Source organism: Pinus tabuliformis, chromosome 1_2, assembly GCF_031772625.1.
Source record: "Pinus tabuliformis cultivar Carrire ecotype Pingquan chromosome 1_2, CPIR1, whole genome shotgun sequence".
Lineage (NCBI taxonomy): Eukaryota > Viridiplantae > Streptophyta > Pinopsida > Pinales > Pinaceae > Pinus > Pinus tabuliformis.
In genome coordinates, this window is record NC_142298.1 from 358840498 (window position 1) to 358853159 (window position 12662).

A 12662-nucleotide genomic window follows, 5' to 3' on the forward strand; every position below is an offset into this window, starting at 1 on the left:
TTTATATCCCTTATATAGTGACATGATGTCTCTCTTATGATCCCACATGCATTTTACAATGCACCTTTCTTCTTTTGATATACATTGTAGATGCATATTAGTTATCCCAAAATGAAATTACTCAACCGACACTCAAGCACATCTCACTATGATTTGTGACATTTAATGGTCTAAGGAACACAAATATCAATCATGTTTTAGGAAGATTTATTATGTGCATGTATATAAAATGACATAAAAATTGATCTATATGATAATGAAAAATCAATTGATGAATCTTTATGAATACGTTTGCACCAAATAAGGCATTCAAGCACAAGTTTATACCCTTTAGATGGAAGACCACTATCTACAACCAAGGTTGGGGCCCCAAATCTCAAATCAAGGGTGCAATCCCAACCTAGACATGCTTAGAAGAAGAGGATGGAAAATTCCCAACACATGCACTCTTGAGGGAATAGCAGAAAAGCATGAAATCACATTGTGATTCACTGTCATCTCACCCATGAGATATGGGCTATCACTCATAGCCTATGTAAAATGCAACAACAATGGATTGGAGATAACATTGAGGCATTAAATGAATGGACTACAACTACAACAGAAGAGGACAAAAGTTTGGTTCTAGAGGTGATCTGGTCCATTTGGCTAGCTCAAAACCATGGTGTATTCCAAAATAAACTGCAAACATATATAAGATTTTCTACATGTTCAAGGAAAGCATTAACTTATGGTGCACCCCACCAAATACAAGGCTTCCTTGCACTATCATAGCTTCGAAATACAATTCTAAGATTTCTAGAGGATATTTTGATGGTGCCTCTCAAGGGAACATGGGTCTCAACAACACTAAAGGATGCCTCTTAATATCATATAGTGATACTATATTTCAAACTTGGACTTGGAAGATCCGCCAACAATAGATCATAGCTCATCGCAGTGTGCACACTTCTCAATATTGCTTAGTAGATCACATTAGAGATTTGGCAATCTATGGGCACTCTCAAGTGGTTCTTGGTTGATTTCGGGTGACTCCACATTTATTGATATTTTCCATCAAGCAAGAGTAAGAAATGCATGTGATATTGTTTCCAAATTCCATTATAATCTCTTACTCATATACAAGGAGCTTAACAATGAAGCATAACAATGAGCAGTTCATGTTGTGATAGTTCCACCAGGTTACATATTGAGAGCACATTGGAGGGTCTCTCCCTTTTATGTTCCAGAGTCTTATTTTGACTCTACAAATATAACTGAAGTTATTTATTTAAGAATCCCCTCCCAAATACATGTATTACCATGGTCTCTTGTTGACTATTTCAGCTTAGGGCGTGTTCTTTTCACTAAATAAACATCCTTTTTATTAAAAATATGGATGAAATAATGTAATAGACATATACTATCAACTAAACTCTGGAAAATATGGGACCAATGAAAAGTCACTATTTTACACCTGTATAAGCTAAGAAGCCATATATAGGTACCCCCTCTGTAAATAAAATGATTACGTTGTTTTCTTTGGGAAAAAATCAATGACCCAAAATAATATGCAAATTCATATGCAAGAATGCAAGGAAACTTCATTAAGGATCATTGAGATTCAAGGAAACCATGCTGATAACTAGAGTTAGGCACATTCACATGCACAAAATGCACAAATTCATAACCATGACACAAAATAAAGAAGAAAAATCTAAAATAACAGAGATAAAGATGTTTGTCTTCCCACCAAGGGAAGGTCAAAAAATCGACTCTGTGTGAGTCATTTCCACCAATCCATAGGTATTTAGGATATATGCCACCCCTGCACTGAGCTATGAAGCCACCAGGTCAAAGGAAGTAAACTATAGAGACAACACACTCAACCAAAAAAACAATGTTAATCTTGTTGACTTTTCTCACCACATAATCCTCAAAACAACTCATCCAGTGATCAATCAATCATAACATTATCATCCATCATCCTACACAACACAAGGCATACCCTTATTTTCTCTTCTCAATAGTTCCTAGAGGATCTTCTTGCCTTTCATTGCTCTTCAATTAAGGCAATGAGAAATCATTTCACTGATTCCCTTCTGGGAATTCCTTGTGACAGTAAAACTTTAGTTCTCAAACAATCAATGAGCAACAATTTCATGGAAGGGAAAGACTCTTAAACAATACATCCTCTATGCTCTTTTAAAACCAACAATTTCATGGAAGGGAAAGACTCTCTTAAAAGCTGTAGCCTCTATTCTCTTTCACAACCATCTAGTGCTCATCTCGAAGCTTCAAATCCCCACTTCACAACGACAATGTTTTGGGCACGATTAGATTCTAGACAAGGATGTTGGACTTTGGTTACAATGAATCTCATGAGGATGCTAAAAAAATAGTGGAATTTAAGGTATATTGGTACAAGGGTTATGACAAGCTTGGGCCAGAATATGTTGGGCTTGGAAATTATGATGATGCATTTTCTTATTATAAAAAATGGCTTGGATCTTGATCCTTCAAATGAGGAATTAAAATTAGGCCTTTTTGATCCACAGGAATCAAGTAGAACTTGGACTACATCCTCTCCATTTGGAAATATATTCTAGGGGCTAAAATTGTGGGAAAAATCAACAGCTGACCCAAAAACAAGATTGTATTTGTAGCAACTTGATTTTTTTAAGATGATTTAATATGTTTAGAAAAATACCAACAACATTAATATGTATCTTAATGATTAACACATGCTACAGGTTGTGGGTGTGCTACTAAATGTTAACTTATGTAATGCCACATCAAAGGAGGATGCTTTTGAGCATACTAGTTCACCCAAGCCACAACCAAAATGAGAACTAGAACCTTGGTTAGAGCCACATCCAGAGCCAGAGCAAATTGATGTTCTAGGTGAGGAGAAAGAGAGGATGGCTAAAAAATAAGAGACACAGAAGGAAAAAGAAGTTGGAAATGTAGCTTATAGGAAGAAATATTTTAAGGTTTATATTCAATTTCATTCAAAGGCAATGGACCTAGATGATGAGGATATATCCTTCTTAACAAATAGAGAAGTTGTCTATTTGGAAATGGGGAGGTATGGAGATTGCAGTAAAGATTGTGCCAAGGTTGTTGAAAGAGGGAGGGAAATTTATTCATACTTTAAAATGATTGCTTAGGATTTGACTAGAAAAGGATTTGCACATGATAAGATGGCTAAATGTTCTAAAGATTGTTTGTTTTTCCATTTAGGAAAGATAAATATAGTGGGAAATATCATCTGTAAAGTTGCAAGCCTCCAGTTTATAAAACTAAACACATTTGATATATGAATTTATAACAATGCCATAAATGTAGTTGACCATATTATTTAACTATTTCTTTACTAAGTTTCTCTGTTGCAAAAGTAGTTGCAAAGGTACTAGCACTATGGATGACATTGAGAAATTTCATCCAACATTCCAACTCACACACCTTGAGATTGGAATAGATGCAGATTCCCAAAAACTACTTATAGTCGGGTGCTGAAACCATGAAATGCAATAAAATAATCAATACTACTCAGTATGCACCTTGAAATGGGTGAAACCTTTCTAAGCTTACTAGCCTCAAATGTGAGAAAGAAGCAGAACATCAAAATCAATCATAATGCAAAGTATCTTAGGGATAGCCTAAAATAGATCATAAGCAAAGCCCAACATCAATCATGTCAGCCAAATTTTAAAAACACAAAAGAATGCAACTATACGTGTTGAGCACATGATAACCATGCATTCCATCGAGGGATAATTGAGACACAGTTGAACCATTTGGTCTCCTTGTATTCATGTTTATAAAATTCTTAAGGTAGAGCCTATTAGCTTCGCTGAAAAAAGGCCAAAAATTGGATCCAAATATGCTCCAAAGCACTCCCTAAGTCTTCAAAGGTGCTCAAAGATCATCCATCGATCGAAACAAGCAAGAGGAAATCCCTTGGAAGGGCTGAAAATCACCATCAGTAGGCTAAAATGCTTAGAAGCCAGTGAAAAACCCACAAATGCAGGCTTAAACAAAGAAGGAATAGCCACGGTTATATCTGGCCGATCAACGGCCCAGATCTAGGCGGTGAATCGCAATCGGCCAAGTAGAGGGATAGTTTACAGGTGGGCACATGACCCCGCCGATCAGCGATCGCCGATGATCAGATTGGCGGGTCGCATCGGCGGGAGGCATATATATATATATATATATATATATATATATATATATATATATATATATATATATATATATATATATATATATATATATATATATAAGGCCTGGGCATTGAGCGATCAGCGATTGCAATCGGATTGCATCGCTGTATCGCATCGGTACTATACCAAGGGTTGAGGCCTAGGCACGGGCATGTTTGCGACCCGATGGGTTAGACCCGACGTAATTAGATGCGATATTTGGTAGCTTTTTAAGTCCGGACCAAAGCAGTTTTTAAAGCATTTTTCATGTATTTTCGTTATATAATGAAAATACAAAGGAATCTTGGCAGCTCTGATAACGATGAAGCCCGGACCCGAGAGGATTCGGGAAGTGGAATATATGAAATTTGAAGTCCAATTTGCCATGATTACCTTTATTTTCCTTAAATGCATCCCATTTGAGCACCCAATCACCAACTTGGAACTTGTTCGCTCTTGCTTTCCTGTCAAAAGTTTCTTGGTTGCCTTCTGAAGAGCCTTTGACTTCTCAACCAGCTGCTCTCTGATCTGCTGTAGTTCAACCAGGTTATTCATTCTTCTTACCATGTAATTTTCTTCAACTTGTTCTTCTTGCAAGAACTTAGCCATAGGGAGAATCAGTTGGATGGGGAAAAAACATCAGCGCCATAAACCAGTTTACCTGGAGAATTCCCTATGGAGAGTTGGGTTGAGAATAACAACTGGCTTATCATCTTGCAGATTTACATAGTCAGTGGAGGCTTGGATGGCTTTAGGCTCATGGGCCTCGAGGATGGATCTTTTGAAGGACTTATTCCGCACTAGTTCAATTAGAGGCATAGGTATTCTTAGCTTCTGAATTTCTGATTGAAAATTGAAAGGAGAAGGAGACTTGTCAAGGCCTCTTACCTCATGAGCTGGAGCTTTGAGGATGATGGGATCAATTTCCAGTTGATTTTGCTTATTAGCTTGCTGTACTGCAGGGACAACAACTCTTTGAACAAGAGTTTCCTTGGCATTATTTATCTTCGACCTCAAATTATATCTTTGCTAATCTACAGTTTGTAGAATAGCTTCACCATCCCATTCCTGGCTGATCTGGTCATTGCATAATGACTTTTCATAGGCAGCTGAGGTAAAAAAGGAAGCATTTCCTTTGTCTTCTAGACAATGGATCTCATCATCTTCTTCAAACTGCTCTTCTTCCATGACTGCATTCTAAAAAGGAGCCTTCACCCTTTGGTCTTCATTTGCATCTTTGTTTCTTTGCAAAATCTGCAAGTGTTCATTTGTTCTTATATATGGATATGGATTTGGATTTCTAGGAGCAAAGGTATTAGGCATTCTTCCTTTCCCCGGGTGCTGCTCAACCTTCAATTTAGAGATTTCAAAGGCTAATGACTCGATCATTTTGGTCATTTTATCTATCTTAGGATAAGAGGATGATGAAGACTTGCCCCTTTGTCTTCTTCTATCAATATTTCCCTTAAGCTTCTCTACAGCCATAATGTTTGATTCTATTTCCAAGGTTGCATCCTACGTGTTAGCCAAAGTAGCACATCGCCTCTCTCTCAATAGTAGGTAGAAGTTAGAATCAAAAGCATTGGCATAGGAGAGTTTCCTGGAGTGATAACATAATTGGCACCGTTGTCGGGGAGAGGAAATTGAAGCTCAGCTTCCCTGGGAAATGACATAGATCCAACTTTGATGATAGACAAATTCTGGGCACACTTGTGGTTGTAATCATCTATCTGGTGACTCTACTGGAGGCCGAACCTCTTGGTGACTCCACTTCATAGTTTTGGCTCAGTTTGTGAGGCATACTTGGAGAAATCCTTAGAAGCTACAAGATGACCCAGTATTTGACCTTGAAAAAATCATCAAAGAGAAATGTATTGCAGAAAGGAGCATCAGGTTCAGGTAAACCTAAACAATCTTCTATATCTCTTCAAGAAAGGCTTGTAATAGAATAAATACATGTTGAGAGTTTAGCATCTAATACTAGTAATGAAGAAAAACTCTCAGAGATTCATAAAGCTCCTTATTCTTTAGGTTCTCCTTTTGCTTTAAGCCTAAAGGAAACCTCACCTCCTATCCATCAGACTCCTTTAATCTTGTCAGTCACTCCTAAACCCTCTATCATTCAGACTGTCAGTACTCTTTTAGCCACCATAGCTGTGGCAGGCCCACAAGCACCTACCAAAATGGAAAGAATCATAGCTGCTAGGTATGGACCTCTAATACTGCCCACTCCTTTGAATGCCATGCCTACTGAAGAATATAAAAAATATAGGCCTAAGTTCATCGGGACTGAAGGTGTTACTGCTGAAGAACATCTTGAGTCATTCTATAGCTATGCTGATAATCTAGACATTAGTGAAGATGATGTGTGGATGAGAGTCTTTGTCCAAAGCCTAGATGGAGAGGCTAGAAAATGATTCAGAGAACTAACCCCAAGGTCTATAACTGATATTGAAGCTTTAGATGATGCATTCATAAAACATTGGGAGGATAAGAAGGATCTCTTCTAGTACCACATTGAGTTTGGGAACTTAAAGAGGGAAAATGGTGAGTTTCTGGCTGATTTTAATAAGAGGTTTAACTGAATGTACAACAAGATACCAGCTGAAGTAAAACCTACTACTACCTCTACTAAACTCACCTATGCCAGTGCTTTTGATTCTGACTTCTGCCTACTGTTGAGAGAGAGGCAATGTGCTACTTTGGCTGACATGCAGGATGCATCCTTGGAAGTAGAATCAAACATCATGGCTATAGAGAGGCTTAAGGGAAATATTGATTAAAGAAGACAGCGGGGCGAGTCTTCATCATCCTCTGATCCTAAGATAGATAAAATGACCAAAATGATCGAGTCATTAGCCTTTGAAATCTCTAAATTGAAGGTTGAGCAGCACCCCGGGAAAGGAAGAGTGCCTAATACCTTTACTCCTAGAATCCAAATCAAAATCCATATAGAAGAACAAATGAACACTTGCAGATTTTGCAAAGAAACAAAGATGCAAATGAAGACTAAAGGGTGAAGGCTCCTTTTCAAAATGCAGTCATGGAAGAAGAGAAGTTTGAAGAAGATGATGAGATCCATTGTCTAGAAGACAAAGGCAATGCTTCCTTTTTGACCTCAGTTGCCTATGAAAAGTCATTATGAAATGACTAGATCAGCCAGGAATGAGATGGTGAAGCTATTCTACAAACTATAGACAACAAAGATATAATTTAAGGTCGAAGATAAATAATGCCAAGGAAAGTCCTGTTCAAAGAGCTGTTGTCCCTGCAATACAGTAAGCTAATAATCAAACACAACTGGCAGTTGATCCCATCATCCTCAAAGCTCCAGCTCATGAGGTAAGAGGCCTTGACAAGTCTCCTTCTCCTTTCAGTTTTCAATTAGAAATTTAGAAGCTAAGAATACCTATGCGGCTATGCCTTTGATTGAACTAGTGACGAATGAGTCCTTCAAAAGATCCATCCTCGAGGCCCTTGAGCCTAAAGCCATCCAAGCCTCCACTGACTATGTAAATCTGCAAGATGATAAGCCAGTTGTTATTCTCAACCCAATGATTGAAAATTGTGAAGACAACTCCCCATCGTTCTATGTCTCCCTGACTATTCATGATAAAATCCTTCACAACTGCCTTCTGGACAATGGAGCCAGCCATAATCTAATGCCCAAGGTTGTCATGGATGAGTTGGGTCTTGACATTACTAAGCCTTATCATGACCTGTTTTCTTTTGACTCTAGGAAAGGAAATGTCTAGGATTAATCAAAGACCTAGCCATCACTTTGTCTCAGCTGCCTATGAAAAGCATGATGATGGATATTAACAATGTAAACTTTGAAACGGGAACTGATACTGTTACCCGTTTTGTAGAGATAGCAAAAAATGACCCGATTTTCAAAAGTGGTGATGCAGAATACACATGTTTTTTTTAGAACATGGTTTTTGGAACTTTAATTTTTTTCATGTGCATTAAGTTTTAGAATGGTAGTGATTTTCATGCTGATTTTAAAAAGTGAGTATTCTGCATCACACCCTTTTTTTAAAAGACCTATTTTTTGACTTTAAATTTTCTAGTGTGTGAAATGTAAATAATTATTTCGTAACCCTTTTTTAAAAAAATCTATTTTTTGACTTTAAATTTTCTAATGTATGAAATGTAAATAATTATTTCGTAAATTTAATAATTTTGGAAGTGATCTTCTTCATATTTTCTAGTTTTTATTTTTTTTATTTTTATTTTTGTAGTGGGGCTTTTATTGATTTGCATATTTAAAGAAGAAGGTCGATATTTTACATTTTCGATATTCTACATATTTATACATCATTAATTAAATTTTCAATCCACATGAAATAATTGTCTCTAAAAAACAAATATAAAAATATATATAAAAAAGACAAAAACAAAAAATAAAAAATGTTAAAAAAAATTTATATCATAAACCATAAAAGAATTTGGAAAAAAAAAAACAATTAAATATATATATATATATCTCTTTTTGTAAGCCAGAAGGCTACCAGCTATAGCTCTGCTCATTCTCTCCGTTATCATCTCAATCTTTGTAATTCAGGTAGCCATGAGCACCTGCTGTGTTTTTTGACTGAGGGTGACCCCCTGCACCCTCAGAGGCATGTTCCTCTTTGTACATAATTTTTCTCTCTTTTAATATAATAGTTTAGCCTTTATCCAGAAAAATAAATAAATAAATAAATAAATAAATATATATATATATATATATATATATATATATATATATATATATTAAAAAAAAACTAGGAAAAAAAAATAGAAACAAACTAGTTTAAAGAAAAAAATAACGAAAAAAGTTTAAAAAACTAGTGAAATTAATATTTAAAAAAAAAAAAAAAAAAAATGTAAAAAAAAAAAAATCCTCACAAACCATAAAGAATTTGGAAAAAAGAAACAAAATTAATATATATATATATATATATATATATATATATAAAAGTAGAAATAGAGGAATTAAAAAAAAAACATTAGAAAAAACTAAGAAAAAAATAAAAACAAACTAGTTTTAAAAAAAAATAGAAAATTAATGAAAAAAATAAAAAAACTAGTAAAATTAATATTAAAAAAACAAAAATAAAATAAAATTATAAAAAAAATAAACAAAAAAAATGGTTATTTTTTATTAAAAAAAACAAAAATACAATTATCTTTTATTAAATATACCTATTTTATTTAAAACTAAATAAATATTTTTTTTTTTAAACAATCTTGTCTTTTATTAAAAAAAAAAAAAAAAAAATTAAACAATTTTTATTATTATTATTTTTTAATTTAAAAATTCAAATTATTAAAACTACATTTTATATTTTAAAAAAAATAAAAAAAATTAAACATACATTTTATGTTTAAAAAAAAATAAAATTTAAATTTACATTTTTTTTTAAACCATCTTTTTTTAATTAAAAAAAAAAATTATAATGTTTTTTTAAACTTATGTCAAAATATAAATCATAAAAAAAAAGAAATTAAAACCAATTTTAATTTTTTAATTTAAAATTTAAAACAAAATTTAAATTTATTTTTTATTTATTAAAACAAATTTTTTAAAACATATTAAATTTTTTTAATTAATATTAAAACATATTAAATTTATTTAAAACATATTAAATTTTTTAATTAAATTTTTTAAAACATATTAAATTTATTTTTTAATGTTTTATTTAAAAAAAAAAAAAAAAAAAAAAAAACCCCGCCCTCCCCCCGCACCCTCCCTCGCCCTATCCCCACCCCCCCCCGCCCCCTCCCAGGCCCTCTCCGCCCACCCGTCCCTCCCGCCGCCCCCTCCCCGGCCCTCTCCGCCCACCCGTCCCTCCCCCCGCCCCCTCCCCGGCCTCCTCCACCCGGGCAGGGCCACCCCCGGGCCGCCCCGCCTCGCCCGACGGGCAGGGCGGGGCGGCCCGGGGGTGGCCCTGCGCGGGTGGAGGAGGCCGGGGAGGGGGCGGTGGGAGCGAGGGGGGGGGGGGGGGGGGAGCGGGGAGGGGCCGGGGTGGGCGGAGGAGGGGGCGGGGAGGGCGGGTTTTTTTTAATTTTTTTTTTTTAAATAAAACATTATAAAATAAATTTAATATGTTTTAAAAAAATTAATATGTTTTAAATAAATTTAATATGTTTTAATATTAATTAAAAAAATTTAATATTAATTAAAAAATTTGTTTTAATAAATAAAAAATAAAATAAAATTTTGTTTTAAATTTTAAATTAAAAAATTAAAATTGGTTTTAATTTTAATTTTTTTTTTATGATTTATATTTTGACATAAGTTTTAAAAAACATTATAATTTTTTTTTTAATTAAAAAAAGATGGTTTAAAAAAAAAATGTAATTTTTTATTTTTATTTTTTTTTAAACCTAAAATGTATGTTTAATTTTTTTTTTTATTTTTTTTGAAAATATTAAATGTAGTTTTAATAATTTGAATTTTTAAATTAAAAAATAATAATAATAAAAATTGTTTAAATTTTTTTTTTTTTTTTAATAAAAGACAAGATTGTTTTAAAAAAAAATTATTTATTTAGTTTTAAATAAAATAGGTATATTTAATAAAAGATAATTGTATTTTTGTGTTTTTTAATAAAAATAACCATTTTTTTGGTTTATTTTTTTTATAATTTAATTTTATTTTTGTTTTTTTAATATTAATTTTACTAGTTTTTTTATTTTTTTCGTTAATTTTCTATTTTTTTTTTAAAACTAGTTTGTTTTTATTTTTATTTTTTTTCCTAGTTTTTTCTAATGTTTTTTTTTTAATCTCTCTTTTTCTCTCTCTCTATCTCTCTCTCTCTCTCTATATATATATATATATATTAATTTTGTTTCTTTTTACCAAATTCTTTATGGTTTGTGAGATTTTATTTTTTTTACATTTTTTGTTTTTTTTAAATATTAATTTCACTAGTTTTTTAAACTTTTTTCGTTATTTTTCTATTTTTTTTCTTTAAACTAGTTTGTTTTTATTTTTATTTCCTAGTTTTTGTTAATATATATATATATATATATATATATATATATTTTATTTCTCAATATTTACTTACTTATATATATATATATATATATATATATATTTTATAATTGTTTTTTTTTTTTTTCCAAATTATTTTATGGTTTATGATATAATTTTTTTTTAACATTTTTTTTTTTTTGTTTGTCTTTTTTATATTTGTTTTTTAGAGACAATTATTTCATGTGGATTGAAAATTTAATTAATGATGTTTTGTTTTTAGTATATATTTTTATTTATGTTTTGTTATTTTTATTTTTTATTTTTTTGTTTTGTGTTTTTTCATTGTTTTAATTTTAATTTTAATTTTTTGAAATTTTAATGTTTTTCGGGGTCATGATAAAATATTTTATGCTATTATTTTGAAATGTTGAAATTTCACCCTTGAAAAAAAAATTGTTATCCCAGCATCAACACTTTTCGTTTTGAGGGTGTTTTTTGCACAAAATTTACCATTGAGAAAAAAAAATGTTATTCGAACATCAACACTTCGTTTTGAGGGCGTTTTTTAGACAATTTTTGCACCAAAAATTGGTTTTCACCGTCATTTTTAAAACATGTTGAAAATTTAGCTTGGAAAAAAAAAGGTGTTATTCCAGCATCAACACTTTTCGTTTTTAGCACTGTTTTTGATGTTTTTTCGGGGTTTTTTGGCCAGAGTTCCCGTTTTGAGTTTATAGTTCCCGTTTCAAAGTTTACATTGTTTATTGTGGTAGCAGATGTACCTCTCAAGTTTGGCATGTTACTTTCCAGAGGATGGATCAAGAGATTAGGTGGATCATTATAAAATTATCTGTCCTATGCTACTGTCCCAGTTTTCAGAGGTGAGAGTAAGAGATTATATAGAGAGGCGCAGTTGGCTTATATAATCAACGATGAAAAGAATCCCACCAATCATCCCATATATGTTGTTGACACTGATTTTGGAGCTTGTATTCTTCATATTGAAGAATCCCAGTTGGCCTCCACGCAGCTCAAGAAACCAGTTTGCCAGATCGCAGAGGAAGAAAACCCACAGATTTGGGACATGTTCTTTGATGGAGCTTGCTCTAAGGAAGCTGCTGGGGCAGGTGTAGTCCTTGTGTCCCCAACACATGAACACATTCATTTATCTTTCAAATTAACCTTCCAGGTCACAAACAACATCGCAGAGTATGAAGCTTTGATTCTAGGCTTAAGCGCTGCTAAAGAAATGGGTATCAAAGGCCTGAAAGTGTTTGGAGACGCAGACCTCATTATTCAGCAGGTAAATAAAACTTTCCAAGCTAAGCATCCAAGGCTGAAGGCATACAGAGATGAGGTATGGAGGCTCAAGGATTCTTTTAATGATTTCAACATTTCTTATATTCCAAGAATGAAGAACCAGCTTGCCGACTCCCTTGCTGTCTCTGCTAGCATGTTTATTCCTCCTTTGCCTCCTAAATTGACATATGAAGTTCAGGTAAAATACA

The 12662-nt window shown here is 33.1% G+C and overlaps 1 pseudogene; it reads left to right on the forward strand.

Annotated features, from left to right (window-relative positions):
* Positions 1-2332: 2332 nt before the first annotated feature.
* Positions 2333-3971, forward strand: LOC149205858 (hsp70-Hsp90 organizing protein 2 pseudogene; annotated as a pseudogene).
* Positions 3972-12662: the final 8691 nt, after the last annotated feature.